The sequence below is a fragment of the Neofelis nebulosa genome, chromosome 9 (assembly GCF_028018385.1).
Source record: "Neofelis nebulosa isolate mNeoNeb1 chromosome 9, mNeoNeb1.pri, whole genome shotgun sequence".
NCBI classification, from domain to species: domain Eukaryota; kingdom Metazoa; phylum Chordata; class Mammalia; order Carnivora; family Felidae; genus Neofelis; species Neofelis nebulosa.
In genome coordinates, this window is record NC_080790.1 from 137,569,052 (window position 1) to 137,587,188 (window position 18,137).

At 51.4% G+C, this 18,137-nt stretch overlaps 1 protein-coding gene across 1 annotated transcript in view; it reads left to right on the plus strand.

Annotated features, from left to right (window-relative positions):
- Positions 1-8,068: 8,068 nt before the first annotated feature.
- The window catches only part of ZNF831 (zinc finger protein 831), a 107,399-nt gene continuing 97,330 nt past the window's right edge, over positions 8,069-18,137 (plus strand). Inside the window, exon 1 of the mRNA XM_058686111.1 lies at positions 8,069-8,219. The gene's annotated coding sequence lies outside the window, so the exon portion shown is untranslated. The remainder of the gene's footprint in view (positions 8,220-18,137) is intronic.

The following is an 18,137-nucleotide window of genomic DNA, read 5'->3' on the forward strand; positions in this document are numbered from 1 at the left end:
CAATTTATTTCCCTTGTATTTTCATTTTTATGTATGCACAATAGTAATATGTGATAAAAATCTGTCTAATTAAGTCTCAAAGAACCCTTTCAATAAGTAAAATTAAAAATTCTAAGTGATAAGAAAGCATTGTGTCACGGTTTAATTGGCAGCTTATTTTTCTTTCATAGCGGAACAAAAAATAATGGTGCTTCTTGCCATTGTGTGTCTTAGAGTTGATGAAATGTGGTATTTCTGTCGGAGGCTGCTCTTATCACAAAGACATCTGCTGTGTCATTCAATTCAATTTCAGTTGAGCTTAAAGAAGGCCTCTGGCCACTTAGAAAGTTGGCTCATTTGGAATCCGAGGCCCCTGTAATTTTAAATTTGCCCAGCCCTGAGTGGAGAAGAGCCAGTCTTGCTTCTGACCTTCCCTGGGTGGCACCAGGCCTTTCGACACCAGAGGAACGTCCACCCCTGAAACTTGGGCAGGTCTGTGTTACCATCCACAGTTATTCTGCTGAATTCATGAATTACCTGTACTTGTATTTAATTAATATTTTTCTTTTGAAGCCTTTTTTTCAATAATTATAGACTCAAAAATAGTAGAGAGAAGTGCTGTTGACCCTTCATCCAGTTTCAATGACAACATCTTAATAACTCTGTACAATATCAGAAGTAAGAACTGACATTGTACAATGCAATTAATTATGCTGCAGACCTCATTCAGATTCCACCAGCATTCACATGCACTTGTGTGAGTGTGTGTCAGTCTGTGCAACTTTATCCTATGTAGACACTATCAAAATACAGCTGCCTGTGCTGCCCCTTTATGATCTCACTTCACTGTTTTCCCCTAACGCACCCCTTCGCTGGCAATCATGTTCTCCATCTCTATAATTTTGTCATTTTGAGAGTATTACATAAAAATTGAATCCTGTGGTACATATTATTGGCCTTTTGTCCTCAGCACAATGCTCTTGAGATTCATCCAAGTTGTGTGAATCAGGTCTGTTTGTTTGTTTGTTTTGCTTAATAGTATTCCATGTTGTAGATGCACCAGAGTTTGTTGAAACACTTACCTGCTGAAGGACATTTGGGTTGTTTCCAGTTGTTGGCTGTTGCAAATAAAGTACCTATCAACATGCATATAGAGGTTTGTATGTGAAAATAAGTTTTCATTTCTCAGGGATAAATTCCCAAATGTGCAATTGCCAAATTGTCTAATAAATGTATGTTTATTTCCATAAGAAGCCACCAGGATGGGGCGCCTGGGTGGCTCAGTCGGTTGAGCGTCCGGCTTCAGCTCAGGTCACGATCTCGCGGTCCGTGAGTTCGAGCCCCGCGTCGGGCTCTGGGCTGATGGCTCGGAGCCTGGAGCCTGTTTCAGTTTCTGTGTCTCCCTCTCTCTCTGCCCTCCCCCGTTCATGCTCGGTCTCTCTCTGTCTCAAAAATAAATAAAAGTAAAAAAAAAAAAAATTAAAAAAAAAAGCCACCAGGATGTTTTTCAGAGTGTCCAATTTCTCAGAGTGTCCAATTTCAGAGTGTCCAATGTGGGTGATCACGTGTGGGTGACCTAGTTTATCTGCATCTCTGCCAGTATTTGGTATTGTTAGTATTTTTAATTTTAGCTACTCTGATAGGTATGCAGTGATGGTTTTAGTCTGTGTTTCCTGACGGTGTTGAGTGTCTTCTCATGTGCTTTTAGACCATCTGTTTGTCCTCTTGGTGGAGCACCTGTTCATGTCTGATGTCCATTTTCTGACTGGATTTTTTTTAACCATTCAATTTTGAGAGTTCTTTATATATTCTAGATGCTAGTCTTTTATTCAATATATTATTTGCAAATATTCTTTCCAATGTTTAAAAAATAGATAATTTAGAGTAGTTTAAGGTTCACATCAAAATTGAAAGTACAAAGATTTCCCACATACTCCTGGCCCCCACATCGGCCTGACCTTCCCCACTATCAATACTCCGCACCAGAAGGGGCCATTTGTTACAACTGATGAACGCACACTGATACATCATCATCACTTAAAGTCTATGGTTTAAAATAAGGTCACTCTTGGTGGTGTGCATCCTATTGGTTTGGACAAATGTATAATAGTTTTGCCATTTCCAGAATGTCATATAGTTGGAATCATACAGTGGGTAGCCTTTTCAGATTGGCTTCTTTCACTTAGTAACGTGTTTCAGTTTCTTCCATGTCTTTTCATGGCTTGAAGCTCATTTCTTGTTAGCACTGAATAATATTCCATTGTCTGGATGGACTATGGCTTCTTTATTCATTCGCTTACTGAAGGACATCTTGGTTGCTTCCAAGTTTTAGCAATTATGAATAAAGCTGCTGTAAATATCTGTGCAGGTTTTTTTGTGGGCATAAGTTTTCAGCTCCTTTGGGTAAACACTAAGGACCATGATTGCTGGATTATTTATAAGAGTATGTTTAATATCGTAAGAAACTGTCATTGTGTTCCCACCAGCAATGAATGAGAGTTCCTCACCAGCCTTTGGTGTTGGCAGTGTTCCAGGTTTTGGCCATTCTAATACGTATGCAGTAGCATCTCATTGTTTTAATTTGCAATTACCTATTGACATATGATGTTGAGCATCTTCTAATATGCCTACTTGCCACCCGTATATCTTCTTTGGCGAGGTGTGTATTACGGTCTTTAGCTCATTTTTTAACTGGGTTGTTTGCTTTCTTATTGTTGAATTTTAAGAGCTCTTTGTATGTTTTGGATAACAGTCTTTATCAGATGTCTTTCACAAATATTTTCTCCCCATCTGTAGCTTATTTCCTCATTCCCTTTACACTGTCTTCCACAGAGCAAAAGTTTTTAATTAAAATGTTTTTAATTTTAACAAAGTCTAGCTGATTGGCTATTTCTGTCATGGATGGTGACTTTGGTGTTTTATCTACAAGGTCATTGCCAACCCCAAGGTCATCTAGGTGTTCTCCTATGTTATCTTCCTGGAGTTTTATAGTTTTGCATTTTGCATTTAGGTCAATGATTCACTTTGAGTTAATTTTTGTGAAGAATGTAAGGTCCGTGTCTGGATTCATTAAAAAAATTTTTTTGCATGTGGATATCCAGTTGTTCCAACATCATGTGTTCAATAAAGCTTCTTTTTCATCCTCTTGAGAGTCTTTTGCAGAGGAAAATATTTAATTTTAATAGTCTAATTTATTCATTTTTTTCTTTTATGAATTGCATTTTTGGTGTCATATCTAAGAACTTTTTGCCTTCACCTTTGGTCCTGAGGCTTTTCTCCCATATTTTATTCTAAAATTTTTTTATTTTTTAAAGTTCATTTATTTTGAGAAAGAGAGTGAGCGGGTGGGGGAAAGGCAGAGAGAGAGGGAGAGAGAAAGAGAGACAGAGAGAAAGAGAGGGAAAATCCCAGGCAGGCTCTGTGTAGTCAGCACAGAGCCCGACACAGGCTCAAACCCACGAACCATGAAATTATGACCTGAGCCAAGATCAAGAGTTGGATGCTTAACTGTCTGAGCCATCCAGGTGCCTCTTTTCTAGAACCTTTATGGTTTTATGTTTGACATTTAAATCTACAATCCATTCCAAGTTCCTTTTTGTCTAAGGTGTGAGGTTTAGCATAGATTTTTTCTTTTTGCCTAAGACATGCAATTGCTCAGCATCATTTGTTGAGAAGATTATCCTTCCTTCATTAAATTGCTTTTGCACCTTTGCCAGAATCAGTCAAGCATATTTGTGTGGGTCTATTTCTGGGTTCTTTATTCTGTTCTATTGATCTATGTGTTTATCTCCAACAATACCACACTGTCTTGATTACTGTAGCTATATAGTAAGTCTTAAAATTAGATAGTATGATTCCTCTGACTTTATTCTCCTTTTTCAAAATCATTTTAGATATTCTGGTTCATTGAGATTTCCATATAAGTCTTCAAATAAAATTAATACTTCTAAGTTAGCTATTAAAATCTATTGAAAAGGGAAACACAAGTTTGATCTTTTAGCTACAGACATACTAAGTGACATCAGAATAAAAATATATCTACTGCAATTTAAAATATTCATTTGTAAGTCACGTGAAATGATCTCTTGGACCACCAGGTTGGTCCAGACCCTCATCTCCTAGCACCACTGTATTGGGAGGGAGGCTCTCCATGGAATGCTAGCTGTGCCCTTTGGAGAAACCCTGTCCCTTGTCTAGGGCTGGCTCGGCAGTGGCTGACTGGCTGCCCAGCAGTTCTCTGTAAGATGGCTTGCAGCTTCTGGGTTAACCCAAAGATCAAGCTCTGACCAACTGTGAGGCCCTGTATAGACTAAATGAACCAGTTTCTCCCTTGTTCTACTTGAGTGTCAGGTGGAAAGAGTCAGGAATTGGCAGTGGGAATAGGGTGAAAGCCATGAAAAAGCAGAGACACGAGGGAGTGAGGCACACAGAAAGCCGTAGACACCTGTGTGAAGGTTATCCTGTCCGCCACGGTGGAAGCACTGGTGTGCCTCCTCTGGCCTGGCAGCACCCAGGGAAGGTGGGGAACTAGACAACCAGGCACTCCAGAGCTGTCCTAGGTCCTGAACAGTCCTCTTCCCTTGGTAAGACCTCAAGTCCATGGTTGGGATGGTCTAGATACTCTTCTTCAACAATGCCTCCGTGCTTAAGGGAGTGTTTCCAAAGCTTGGGGTTCATAGAAACTGTGGGTGGCACAGAACCTGGAGCTGAATAATGATGCACTGCCAAAATGAGAAGTTAGCCTAACCTAGGCGGGTAGGTGCTTAACACTTAGGCCCTCTTATCCGCTTTTAACAAAGAGAGGTGGCCTTGGCTTTAGAGCTCCTGATGAGCATTACTCTTTTCAGGTAGATTTTCATTACATTGTTGTCTTCATTGTAGCTTTTGATAGTAATTTGCTCATGCATTTTTTTTTTTCTCCTTGAACACGGCCTAGTATAGAGTACAGGTTCAGATTCTTAGCCAATGACTAACTGAATGAATTGGACGTTTTTTTTTTTTCATACTTATTTGATTTTTTTTTTTTTCCTTTTCTACTCCCTCTGACTCTGAGCCCCATGAAGGCAGGGATGGACTGTGCTTTGCTTTTCCTTCGCTGTTTCGTTCGTAGGGCCAAGCAAAGTGCTGGCACAGGAAGCCCTCGAATGCGTGACTATTGCTTGTCTTGGTTAGCAGACAGGCGAACGAGGAAGGCATGGGAAAGTCAAAACTAACGGCCTGGCCTTGCTCTCTGTGTTGGCTCCTGTAGGAAGCTGATGTAACTGGCTCACGTGGGCCCAGTGCACTGTCCACGTCAGAAACTTGGCTGGTCATTCCTTCCTCGAGAGCCCCTTTGCAAGGGCGCTGGTCTCTGCACTGACTGCCTCGAACGCGCCCTGTCTTCCTTCACTCCCATCACAGCCGGCCCAGCCCTACCTAACTCTCCTGGTTTCACACCCACCTGGGACTTTGCCGCTGGCCAGGAGAAAACCGTTTCTGGGGTCTGGACCCTGAGTCCTGCCTCGGGGTCCCACTGAATGGGGGCCCAGAGTGAGGCCTGGTCAGCTTTTCTTTTTGCCTCTGGGAAGTCAGCTGGAACAGGAGTCTGAACTTTAATTTCACTTTCTCTTTTTGCTGGTCTCTAATCATCTGCCACGTCCCGAGGACCGTACTGCAAGCCCGGCTGAAGATTTCTTCAAAAAAAGACCCCCAACCAGGCCGGACACATCAGTGTTGCCAGCACGACTGTTACCCTCCTTCAGAAGAAAGGTCAACAAATGATTTCAGCTCTGTTTAAAGCCTCTTTAATGGATTCTATAAAATGCTCTAATTACCAATGATTATCCATCGAAGTGCTTGCAAGCTTTTTAAAGCCTTTCTACACCCATTTCACTTTGTTCACACAGAGTTCAAGTTCTCTGGTGTACTTAAGCAAGAGGAGGCATTTCTTTTCTTATTTATTTATTTTTTTGATCACGTAATGTGGAGTGTTTGTAGGGCAGGCAGGCTCTCTCTCGTCTTGGTCTGAAGCAGAGAGCTTTCACTCTACTCTTCATCTTGTTGCCCAATAAGAAATGAACTGCCATCTATATGCTATGGAAGTTCTTCTTGTCAAACATACTGTACTCGCCGTCTGGTTTAGTCCGAATCCCATGCGGTGTCTCATTTGAGCCCCACCGCGGGGAACCGGAGGGTCCACTTGGACAGGATTCTCAGCTTCTGCTGCACTACGGACATTTGAGCTGGATCATTCTCTCCTGGTGGCGTTTAGCAGTATCCCTGGATGCTACCCACTGGGTGCCAGTAGCACTACACCCCCCGTTGCGACAACCACCAATGTCCTCAGACCTTGCCAAATGTCCCCTGGGGGGGGGGGGGTCAAAATTATCCTTGGTTAAAAACTGTTTTTAGAGGAGGCGGCTGAGGCTCAAGGCCCATCGACGGGGGACCGTGGGGCGGGTATCTGCTGGCACGGGGGGGGAGGGGGGGGCCCGGCAGCCCCCAATCCAGCAGAGCGCGCCACCTCTTCCTCTCCTGTCCCCTGCTCTGCGTCCCGCTGCCTGTCCTGCTGCCCATTTCCAGCGTGAACGTCTCCATTCGGCAAAGTGGCCTCCTGGAGGTTAAGGGTTTCATGTTCTGTTCTTCCGCCTCCGAAGCCTCAGGCTCCCGAGGATCAGACGACGGGTCCGCTTTTCGCACCGCCCGGCAGGGGACGGCGCGCCGGGGGCTCTCAAGCCAGTCGGGGGCGCGTGCCCCACAGCGCCCCGTGAGCTCGCGTGGCTGTGCCCCTGGGCGGGAGGGGCGGGAGTGGAGCCACGGGGCTGGGGGCTAAGCCGCCGACGGCGCCCCCGGGCCCCCGGAGAACATTCTGCACTCCTCGTGTGTCCCCCGTCCCGCTGGAACCGCGGCCTCGGGCTCACCGCGTGCCGCGCGACCTCACCCCGTGCACCGTGACGCCGCCCCCTCAGCGTCTCCCTCCGCCAGCTTCCCTTCCCGCGCAGGTAGCGGACTCGGGCGACAGCTGCACGGCGGGGTGGGAGGGCGGGAGTGCGCGTGCGCGGTGTGCGTGCACGCGCGCACGCGCGCGCATGCGTCGCTCACCGCCTTTGCGTGCGTGTGCGTTCGTGGTGTGGGGACGGGCGCGTGCGCGTGTCGTGATGGCTGGCGCTGTTCTTCAGGGCCCAGGTGCCCCGTGGGGCTAACCTCACGCACGCTTTGGAAACGCTGGATTGAACCAGTGGAACGGGGTTCTGAATTGCAGGACTTCTCAGAGCCTTTAGCTGCGAATGTGCTCCGTGACTCTCACAGGACAATACCGGATACAACAGTTGCCAAAGTCTTTGACCACAGGACCCGTTTTCTTTTCACGGCGTACCTTCGCGTCGCCGCTCGCGCGATATTCTTCGGGGAGAGTGTCGTCCGGATGGGAAGGCGCACCTGATTCCCCCTCGTTGGCCAGTTCTAAGGTAGCTTTGAGACCAGGAGGGTTAAGAAGGGACCCAGTATGGAGACCCCAACGCCCCTTGGGTTTGATGGCTCCCAAGAGGCTGGATTCTGAGCAGGACCCTGGAGAAGAGGAAGCCTTCCCCAAGCCGTGGCGCTAAGTCTGGACGACCTGACGCGCCTGTCCATGTCAGTGGCCGTGGCAGTGAGCGGTGTGGCCGCAGGGGCCGGGGCCGGGGGTTGCGGGGGAGCCCAGAGGGCGACGCGCCCACCCTCCTCCTCCTCCTCCTCCTCCTCCTCCTCCTCCTCCTCCTCCTCCGGGGGAGAGGTGAAAGGGGCTAGAACGCAGGAAGAGAAGGGAAAACAGAAGTTTCCATTTGTACCGGATGGTTTTGTTTTTTTATCTGTTTGCAAATGTTCAGTGTAATGGTTTGAAACCCAGACGTGTAGCTGCCGCCGCCCACACACAGAGCTGCAGTGGCACTGAGCTTCAGCAGGCAAACCGTATCACCAGCGTCGGCCATTAAACCCGAACCCACACCAGGGCAGGCTGCACACCTACCCCCCGGTGTCCCTCTGCCATCCCCCCCACCGCCCCGGCACCCCCGACACCCCCGACACCCACCACCCTCCACACACACGATTTTTTTTTTTTTTTTTTTTTTTTAATTTCCAGCACTCGGTTTTCTCTAGAGAAGGCATAGAGAGAAGCAAGGCAGAGATGGGACGAGCAGGGAGAATACTCCTGCCTCATCGGAGCCACCGGTTTTCCGGAGAGCGCGGCAGCCCCCACCTGCCTGTGGACTGAGCACGTGAAGGTGAGAGAGGTCTTTGTGATTTCTTTATGCACCTGGAGGTCTGGGATGCAAGGCCAGATGAAGGGACCTTAATCCTTGAGCCTTGTCTGTTGCCTCCCGAGTGATTATATCAGACAAGCATGATGGATGCTTCCTTCCAAGCACACGTAGTTCTCTCTGACACAAGCCCCCAGTCAGGTCCCTGTGAGAGCTTTTGAACCAGGGGGCTTCTGATTCCCCCCTCCTCCACTTTCCAGCACAGCCTCCCAAGCCTGAGCTGTGGAATAAGGTCTGAACCCGCCTTTGGCTTGACCTGTTGATTTCCACCTGAGGCTGCTAACCCTTCTTCCCCGAAGCGAGCGCTGACCCCATTCTTTTGGGGCCGTGTGGAATGGGGCTCCATGCAAGGGGCTTTGGGAAACCTGTTTCCCCGGTGGCCCCAAGCCCAGCCATCAGAAGCAATCAGACCCAGCTGTCCAGCTAATCTGTACGAAATAGGCTTCCTTCCCAGTAGAAATCAACAAAGTTTAAAATAGAAGGGACTGTAATCGGAAACAAAGCTATAGAGTTCTGTGTGTGATGCAACAGGGTAGAAACATCCGCATGGAAAATATTAAGGACAAATTACATAGCTCCCAGCCATGTGAGCCAGGAAAAGAGATGATTTCCTTGCTTATTAAGCATGTTTGTGGGCCGGAGGGTAGCCAAGTGGGGACATCTCTTCTGGAAGGTTTGAACCACACAACACGAAGGAGAGAAATAGAAGAACAACAACAAAGATGGAGGGAGAGAAAAGAGGCCATAATCTAACGTACACGTAGGAGAGAAACAGATGAAAAAACTCCGAATTCTGTGCAGTCAGGGGATGAATCAGTTGGAATAGATCTATTTTTAGTTTTCAAGATCTGCTGTTACATTTTGCCTGGCATTAATTAGTGTCACAGGCATGTTTCACCCACTGGTTCAGAAGGGCCTTAGCATGTCATTCAAAGCGGGAGACGCCGGCCCTCGTGTATGGGCGCTCTCCGGTCCTACGAGTCTGTCTCCGACACACACGTGTCCAGAATGTTCTGCTCTCTGACCTTGCCCTCTCTGGGCGTATCCGTTAATCTCCTGGCTCCAGCCCTTGGAGGTCTGGCCACTGGCCAAGAGAGAGTTGTGATTTTGCCATGCTTTGTTTTTACGAAAGGAAAGGCTGTACGAGCTGAAATTGGGGGGGGGGGGAGAAAAACGATATTGGATCATAGCTTAGATAAACAAAACTGGCTTTGGAAGCAACTCTGCCACCCCAGAGAAGAAGAGCGAGGTCCCCGATCTCCAAACAAGGCTGATTTTGATAGAGCAGATTTCATGACCGAGGAACATCTTCCCGATGTAGTTTAGACACAGTGTAATATTTTATTTTATTTTTTATTTATTTATTTTTTTTTAATTTTATTTTATTTTATTATTTTTTTTGTGTGTTTACATAAAGTTTATTTTTTTTTATTTTTTATTTTTTAATTTTTTTTAATATATGAAATTTACTGTCAAATTGGTTTCCATACAACACCCAGTGCTCATCCCAAAAGGTGCCCTCCTCAATACCCATCAACACAGTGTAATATTTTAGCAGGAACTAATTTTGGGGCTAGGTTGATCGCGTGTTGGCACGGTCGCATGTGTGTGAAGCTAATTACCCTGAAAAAGCCTGTTGGTGTTTCAGAGCTGAGGCTGTAAACCTGACGAGCAGTTTAAATGTAGGACTTAGCATGGGCGTGGCACCTTGCTTTCCGAGGTGACAACAGGACAGCAGCCAGCTTGAGTCAGAGGCAAGAATGAGAGGTGGAAGGCCAAACGAGAGTGGAGCTGTGGGGACAACTGTTTCTGTATCTTTGCCGCGATGATCCGGTCAATAAGAAAGTGGGAGTACATCAGGGGCCCTAATCACAAGAGACCCGCCTTCTGTTCTCGGACGTTATCCAGACTGTTCTCCTGCTGTCCTAGAGTCAGACTGCGTCGCCAGCTGCTAATGGTTCAGTGCCACTTGTCACGGCCTGTGTAGGTCTTCGTTTAGTTTACAGTTCACTTCTGGTTGGCCCATCCAAGACAGGAGCGTGGACGATCTCTTCCGAGCAGGCTGGGAGAGTTCCCAGGGCATGGGGCTGGCCTCTGTGTTGAGCGGAGAAACAGAGCGCAGATGAGCCCTGGCCAAGTCAGTTTTCAGTCCTGAAGAAGAGGTGCCAACTGAATTTCTGAAGTTGAAGAGCACGGGTCAGAGGGTATGAGGAAGCAGGGCACTGACCTTGGGTGTCATGCCCTGAGGCCCCACCCCTTCCATCCCTCCACCCAGACAGCTGATTCAAGGGTCTCGGGCCCCCCAGTCTCAGTTAAGTGCCTCGGCCCTCCTGACCACCCCATGCCCCTTGAATGCTGCTGGCCACATCCTTCACCAGGGCATCTCTGGCCTGGCATCCTGAGCAGGCAACGCTGGGTTATTCTGGGCTGGGGACACCTGTGTTCAGCCATGGCGAGAGGTCACGAAGGGGGAGCCAAAGAATCGTCTCTCTATTGGTAATAAGGATCTCTGGCCCCTTTCAGGCCAGCCGTGTCCGTGGCCATGGCTGTACAAGCTGAGGGCCATCTCAGCATGTCAGATAAGGCAGGTGGCTTTCAGACTTTTGAGACCTGACTTGAGGATGCCATTAGAAATCAAGGGAAATCTTCCTCTGGTGCCCAAAGCCTATAGAGTTCTTTGATTGCTTTGTGATCTCTTTATGCGCGGGGAGGACCGATATACGAGATCAGATGAGATCTTAATCCTTGAACCCTGTCTCAGTGGTGATGAAAGTCCCAACTAGAGAAGGTCCTGGTCCTGCCTCGTGCTGTGTCAGGGAAAGGCTTTACCTGCGTTTCTCCCTTTCATCCTTGCCAGGGGCCCGTGAGGCTGGTGTGCTCTCCCATCACTGCTTTAAGGAGGAGGAAACTGCAACGTTCCCCTTTTATTTTTAGTGTTTTTATCTTAAAAATATGAAACATTTGCATTGCACTCCATAGAGCATCCATCGATCGTACTGTGAAGTCACACTCGCCGCTAAAAAAAAGAAATCCGGAAGGAAAATGGTCACTCCCAAGCGTGGCCCGTGTTCACCTGTAGGGTCAATAGGTGGTCCTTCCGTGGCCCTTCGCCCATTCCAGAAGGACAGGTGTCCCGGCTGGAGAAGCCCGAGCTGAGTCCACTGGAGGGTCAGCCTGCAGCGCCCCGGGTGCAGTGCTCTGTGCACATTTTGTGTTTGTGCCTTCCGTGCTTGACGGTGACTCCCGGTCAGAGGTTGGACTCCCCGAGCCGTGTCCCTTCCCTGCCACGGCTACCCACCCCCCGCGTGAATAAGGAATTGGGCACGTGCTCACCCCTGTGCTCTGCAGAGGGTCACAGGCGACTGGTGTGTGATGGGGAAGCTGGGCAAGGGGCTCGGGGGAGGAGGCTCTTACCCGTGTGGGGCGGGGCTCTCCTGGGAGCCCCCAGAGGGAGAGCCTCCCTCCCCAGCGGCCCCTGCCCACAGGCCCTCCCTCTTCCTCTGCGACCTGCCACGGGCCTCACATCCTGAGAGGAACCCTAGAAACGGGCCCTGTTGATGCAAACACACGTACTCTTCGCCACAGGAAGCGTCGCCTCACGTTCACAGCGACAACCACCGGGCTCCTTGCAGAAACCAAAGAGGAACAGATTTTAGATTTTTAACTAAGTTAGGAAACACACATCCCTCCCTCCCTCTCTCAGCAATTTTCAGTTCACCTCCCGTGTAACCTCTGCGCTCCCTGTCCTACACTGGGAAGCCGGGCACTTAGGAAATCGGGTCCGTGTTCTCTGGGTGTGGGCGGAAGCCGTGAGAAAAGAGAGCGTTAGGAACAGTGGAAGCCGGTGGGCATCGAGTCCCGGGTGGCGTGGTCACATAAAACGACAGGATCCCCAGTTACAATGTGAATTCCGGGTATGCAGCCAGATAACGTTTTTGTCTTGCTTTCGGTATAAATGTGTCCTCAGTACTGCACGGGACATGCTCACACTAATGTTTTATTCATCGTTTCTTTGAAATTCACATTTAACTTGGCACCCACATTTGTATATATTTGCTACATCTCGCGACCATAGGGGCACAGGGGGCCCAGCATCCGAGACCCCGAAACTGCATCTGGGAAGAACGTGGGGCCCGCTTCACCCAGACTTCCCCCCGGCCCTCCGATAATAGCGAGGTGGCCCGTCGCACTCTGGCAGGTGCTCGGCACCAGGCAGATGCCAACGTTTTCTGTGCGGGAAGGGCTCGTTGGGTGCGCCCGCTGGAGGGGTGCCGTTTTATCGGTCGTTCGCGGGGAGACACTGAGGCCCAGGGAGGCGGGTGTGACTTGCTGGGTGCTCAGAGTCAGCTCTTGGCCCGTCTCACCACATAGTACTTTCTAGTAGTGGGTGGTAAGCAGCACGAATCACTGAGAGAAACCAGGCTTCAGAGGAGCAGTAATGACAGGTTAGCTTGGGAGTGCTCTGTGCAGAGATGGGAAGGCTGTGTCAATACATGCAAATTATATGCAAATACTTTGGCCCCCTCGCAGGCTCACTTACCTGATGGGACCCCCCCCCCCCCCGCCCCCCGCCAGCACAGCCCCTGCCACCCTGGGTTTCTGGCAGGCCAGGTGTACCCGGCTGAGCGCTGCTGGGCCCCCGGCGAGGTCCACGTCCCCAGGCACACGTGGGCCGGGACAGGAGGCGTGTGTGTGTGTGCGTGAGCGAGTGCACACACGTGCTCTCTCTGTGCGGATGAAGACGCGAGGGGGCTGGCGTGGAGGTGGATGTGTGGGGCTGGAGGAGGCGTGTTGACATGTGCGTGACTTTGCCACCTTGAGCTGTGCACGCAGGCTGCGTGGCTCCCGTCTCCTGGGGTGACCTCTCCTGAGGCGGGAGGCAGCCCCTTTCTCTGGGCACCCTTGTGCTGAGATGGCCGGCTCTGGATGCTACTGAGGACAGTAACTGCAACCGTCACGCGCCCGTGACGTCTGCCCGGAGGTCGGCCTGTCCCGTGGCGAGCGCCTCGTACCTGATTCTCCCGAGTGCCTGTGTGATGATGATTGTCCCCGCTTGACAGGCAGGCGGATACACCGAGGCTTTGACGAGTAAGGTGGCTTGCCCACGACTGAGGAGACACCCGGCCGAGCTCACCCCCAGATGCCCCAGGCTCCTGCGGCCCGCCGCCCAGCCAGGTGCATCACTGCCCGCTGAATCAAAGACAGTATTCAGACCTCGATCCTGGGCACGGACTTTCTGAAGAGGGAGCGCCGTCTTGAAACGTTCTGGGTGGGGGTTTGCATCAGATGAACTGAGATGGTCGGGGATTTGCATTCTCAGAGTTAAGATGGCTGGCCTCGGACATCGGGGGCGCTGGGAGGCGTTCTCCGAGACGGGGTCTGAGCACAGGGGCTGCTGACAGAGAGGGGGTCGCCCGTCTCTCTTGTTAGCTGAAGCAGGGAGCTCGGTGTCGTGGCGACACGTGCTGGTGGGGCCGGTAGCCTGGGTCTGAATGGCGTCTTTGCTGGCGACTGGCCGAGTGGTTGGCTCCAAGCTGCCTCACCTGTGTGAACCTCCTTCTCTTCTGTAAAGCGGGCGTGCGTAGTGACCGCCTGCCCCCCGTCATGGCTCGGAAGTGTGGCTGGCCTGTCCCCCCACCAGTGTTGGCTGTTATTAGTCTTTGCTGTGCGCTGGGGGCCGCAAGAGGTCCGGCGGTAGAAAATGTGTGACTCTGACCTTTGAAGGTCCCGGCGTCCAGAGAACCAAGCGTTGGGATCAACAGTAAGCTTTGGGAACGCCAGGCTGGCGGAGCAGGTGCGAGCAGGAGCACAGGGCGCCGGGGGGGGGGGGGGGGGGTGGTGGTGGGGGTGGTGGTGGTGTCCTGAGCTGTTCCGTTTGGGGGGAGGGCTCGTCCACTCTTTCACTCCTGCCGGGCGGCAGCCTCGGAGCTGGCGACAATGTAGAAAGGTCCCTGGCCTGTAGGGTTTGCGTCACGAGCAAGCCATGACACCTGTAACGTTCTGTGACAACCGTGGTGAGTCCGGAGGTCCGACTTGGCCTTGGAGCGGGCATCTCAGAAGGCTGCCCTGGGGGCTGGGGACCGGCTGACAGATGAAGGCCTCGCGGGGACGGTGAGGCAAGGGGGAAAGGAAGGAGTTCTGGCCGTGGGGCCCGGTCCTGACGGGGCTGGAGTGTGAGCCGTGGCGAGGCCAGTGCCGCTGGGACGCAGGAACAGGATGCGGGCTTTGGGGAGGGACTCCAGAAGCGACAGAGGCCGGAGCCCCACGGGTCGTGCAGGCGGAGCAGATCACGGAGTTACGGGACCCCCAAGGGGTTGTCACTGGTGTGAGGTGCTGGGTGTAACCGTGTGTTTGGGGGCTGTCCCTCTGGCCGTGGAGTGGAGAGCAGGTCTGTGAGGGACAAGGGGGAAGGTAGGTACTGGCTTGCGCCAGCCGTGGCCCCACGACCGGACCACAAATCCTTCCTGGCTGCCCTCGTCGTCCCCAACCTGCTCGCTGCCTGGAGTGGCGTCTGCACCGACCCCGTTCCTGAGGTCCCCCCTCCCCTGGCCTCCCCGCCACCTTCCTGTGCGGCACGTGTGTCGGCTGCTGGCCCGCTGGCTCGGAGTTCTTCCCCACCGTGCCACGTTCTGCGCGGCTGGACCCGAGGGGAACAGGAAGGAGTCTGCAAGATGTTCAGCGCGCTCAGGATCCGCCGGCTGCCTCTGGAGGAGGTCAGGGCCGCTTCCCGTTTGTCCTCACGGGACCAGGCGCATCTGCACGGGCTGGGCTTCCCGGGGAGGCCGCAAGGTGAAGAGCGTTACTGTGCCGAATGCTGTCCGGGCGGCTTGGGTCTCCCAGCTGCCGGGACCTGATTGGGAGGCTGGCGGGACGTGCCTGCCTGTCCCCGTGGGGGGGCAGGTCAGAGATGGGGTGTCCCCGCCGTGCTGAGTTGCCGAGGGACAGGGACTCTGCGGGCCAGACCAGCCTCACAGAGGGAACTACCGCCCCGTGGCTTCGCGCTGCGGCGAACTCCCTTGAAAAAGCCACAGGTGACATTTGCCCTCCCAAGGCGGCCGAGGCCTTGTTCAGCAGTTACTTATGAAGCACCTACTTGGGGCTGGGCCCAGAAAGTTAGATTTGTGTCCATCTTTTCAAGGAGGGCATAGTGTAGTGAGAGAAAGTGTCGTGTCCAGTGGTCCTTGCGGTATACTGTGCTGGGAGTGGGGGGCAGGAGGCAGGAGGTGGAAGCTGCCACGGGGCCCTGGAAGGGGAGGGGGTCCCCGCTGCCCGAGCGAGTTGGGTCATGCCTTGTGGAGGACACAGCATTTAAACAGCCTGGATCCATTTTTCCCCGCTCAGGGACAGGGAGGCGTGCACCCAGAGCTGGGCTTCTCTGAGGATGCACCTCTGCATGTTCACACACGCGGCTAAATTCCGTAGAAGGCGTGTACGGCCCCTTTCGAATGGGCACCCGTGTGGTCTCGTCTCCAAGCAGCTTGACGAGTGCCAGGTTCAGGGCGGAAAACAGTAAGTGATTCGGTAGTGCACGTCCTTTGCTAGGAGTTTTGTTTCGGCCCCTGGGGGGTCCCGTACGCTCCACAGCAGCACATGTCAGATTTCTTCTTCCATTCGCTCTCTCTCACGCGGTGTTTCCCTCCTCCAGACTCTGTGAAAAGTTCCTTCCTCTGTTCTGACCCTGCTGTTTCTCTCGGCTGCTCTCCCCACCTTCACACCTCGTCTGATCTTTTCTTACAATACAATTTCTCCTGTGGCCTAAAAAGCTCTGCATCGTCCGTTGTCTGCCCGCCCTCTGCCCTGTCATCCTGCTCTCTCCTCTGCTATTATTACTCCGTATGCCCTTGGCCTTCTGCCGGCCTTAAGCTGCCAATGGAGTGCTTGCCCCGGAGCCTTTGTACGTAGTGATCCCTCTGTCTGGAACCCGTTGCGCTCGTGTTTCGTCATAGCTGAATCTTTCTTATATTACAGGTCTCTTCCCAAGGATGCTCCCCCTTCCCTTTCTCTCACCCCTCATCAACCCATTCCATTTTTCTGTCTTCAATACACTTATTTTTCTCGGAAATTACCCCACTCCTTTATGTGTTTTCTTAGTTATGATTCTCTCTCTCACTATGCTGTCGGCCTCACGAGGGCAGGGACCTTCTCTGTCTTCTTGTCCCCTGATCCTCTGACCTAGAACAGACTTTAGAACCTGGCTGGTACTCAAGAAATATTTGGTGAACGTGTACCTGTTGAATGCAAATCCCCAGACACCTGGGGGGGGGGGGCGCAATGTCTTCATTTTTCATTGCTCTTTTGGGCTAGTATCTGCCTGTTTGGAATTTACCCGTATTTTCTCCCCAGTTATCTTGATTATGCATCACAGGAAAGATGAAAGAGCATGTCGGTGAAGCCCAAACCCTCTCAAGGCAGCGGGAAGTGAACAGACTGCACGAAGCCAGGACACCTTTTAGCGGTCAGGAAAACAGGCAAGGCTGGGCACACGTGTGCATCGTGTGAGCGTGTGTCTGTGTCTACACACACGTGCAGGTTACACCAGGACAGAATTGGTGACAGCCAGAGCTCGGCATCACGGGTAGTGGCGTGGGCCCTGGCGAGAGGCGGGTTCTGGTCCCCCTTCTGTGATCTTTAAAACGAGGCGGGTGGCAGATCGGCTTTAGCTCGAGTACCGAATCTGGCTGGAGGTCCGGGCAAAGGGGCTTCTGATGCCTGGCTCTGTGGGGAAGAGCACCGTGACCAAGTAGCCACGGGTGTTGTCGGGGAGGGGATACGCCCCTGTACTTGGTGTTGCGGGGTCACGTGATCCCTGCAGTAGCTTTAAGTCTAAATTCCAGGAGCCCTCGTCCTTTGGGAATGGTGGGGGATGGGTTGGGGAACCTGAGCGAAGGGGCCAATTCTCCCACTTGGGAAGACTTTATCTTCAGAGCCTGGTCTTGACAGATGTGCTACAGAAGCTCTCTCCTGGAGGGCAGCGAGTGATAGACAACCCCAGGAAGGTCTGGGTGAGTTGTGTGTTTCTCCTGGGGCTCAACCAAAGTCCCAGAAGTTCCCAGCGCTTAAAGGCAGGTCCTGCTGGGAGCTGGAGGTCCCCGTGCCTCCGGAAGCGTGACATCGAGGTCATGCCGTCTCTTCCCTCTGGGTGTGGATGGCACTCTGAACTCTGGCTTCGGAGGGAAATTGGGTGGCTTACAACTTGAGCTCTTCTTCCTTCCAAAAGGGCTTTGGGGGAACTTATGGTAAGAACACACCCACGGGGTAGAACAGTGGGAAGTAAAGCCAGAACGTGAGATCAGAGGCCACCGAGAGGAAGAAGAGAAAACCAAATCTCCAGGAAGGTCCAGGGCCTCTCAGGCCGGGACTTGGATTCGAGGAACAATCATCATGTGGTTTCATAAGGACAAAAGGATTCTTGGCTTGGAGAAGTAGCTGGCAGAAGCTAGTATACAAATCTGTGTTTTAATCTGTTTATTGAAATGTTTAAACATATTGTTTTTGTAAATACATCCAGAAGACACTGATTAGCCAGTCTCCCAGGGGGTGGGGCGGAGTGGGGTGGGGTCTCAACCCTGCCATTTTGTTTCCCATCTGGGCCAGTGAACTCTTCTCCTTAAAGAAAGAAAAATAAAACCCAAAGTCCTTACATAAGAAACTTTTGGGATTTGGGGGTGGGGGGTGGGGGTGGGGGAAGAAACCAGTTTTTCTTGTTATCGTTGAAGTGTAAGGCTTTTTCTTTCTGCTCTAAAAACTTAATCCACAAAAACTGGGTGACGCCAACGAAATCACTTCAGGTGCTGGAAATGATTTCAGTTTTATGCTCTGTGATTAAAAGTCTGATAGCCAGGTGCACCTTCCTAAATAGGGATACAATTTGTAGGGAAACAA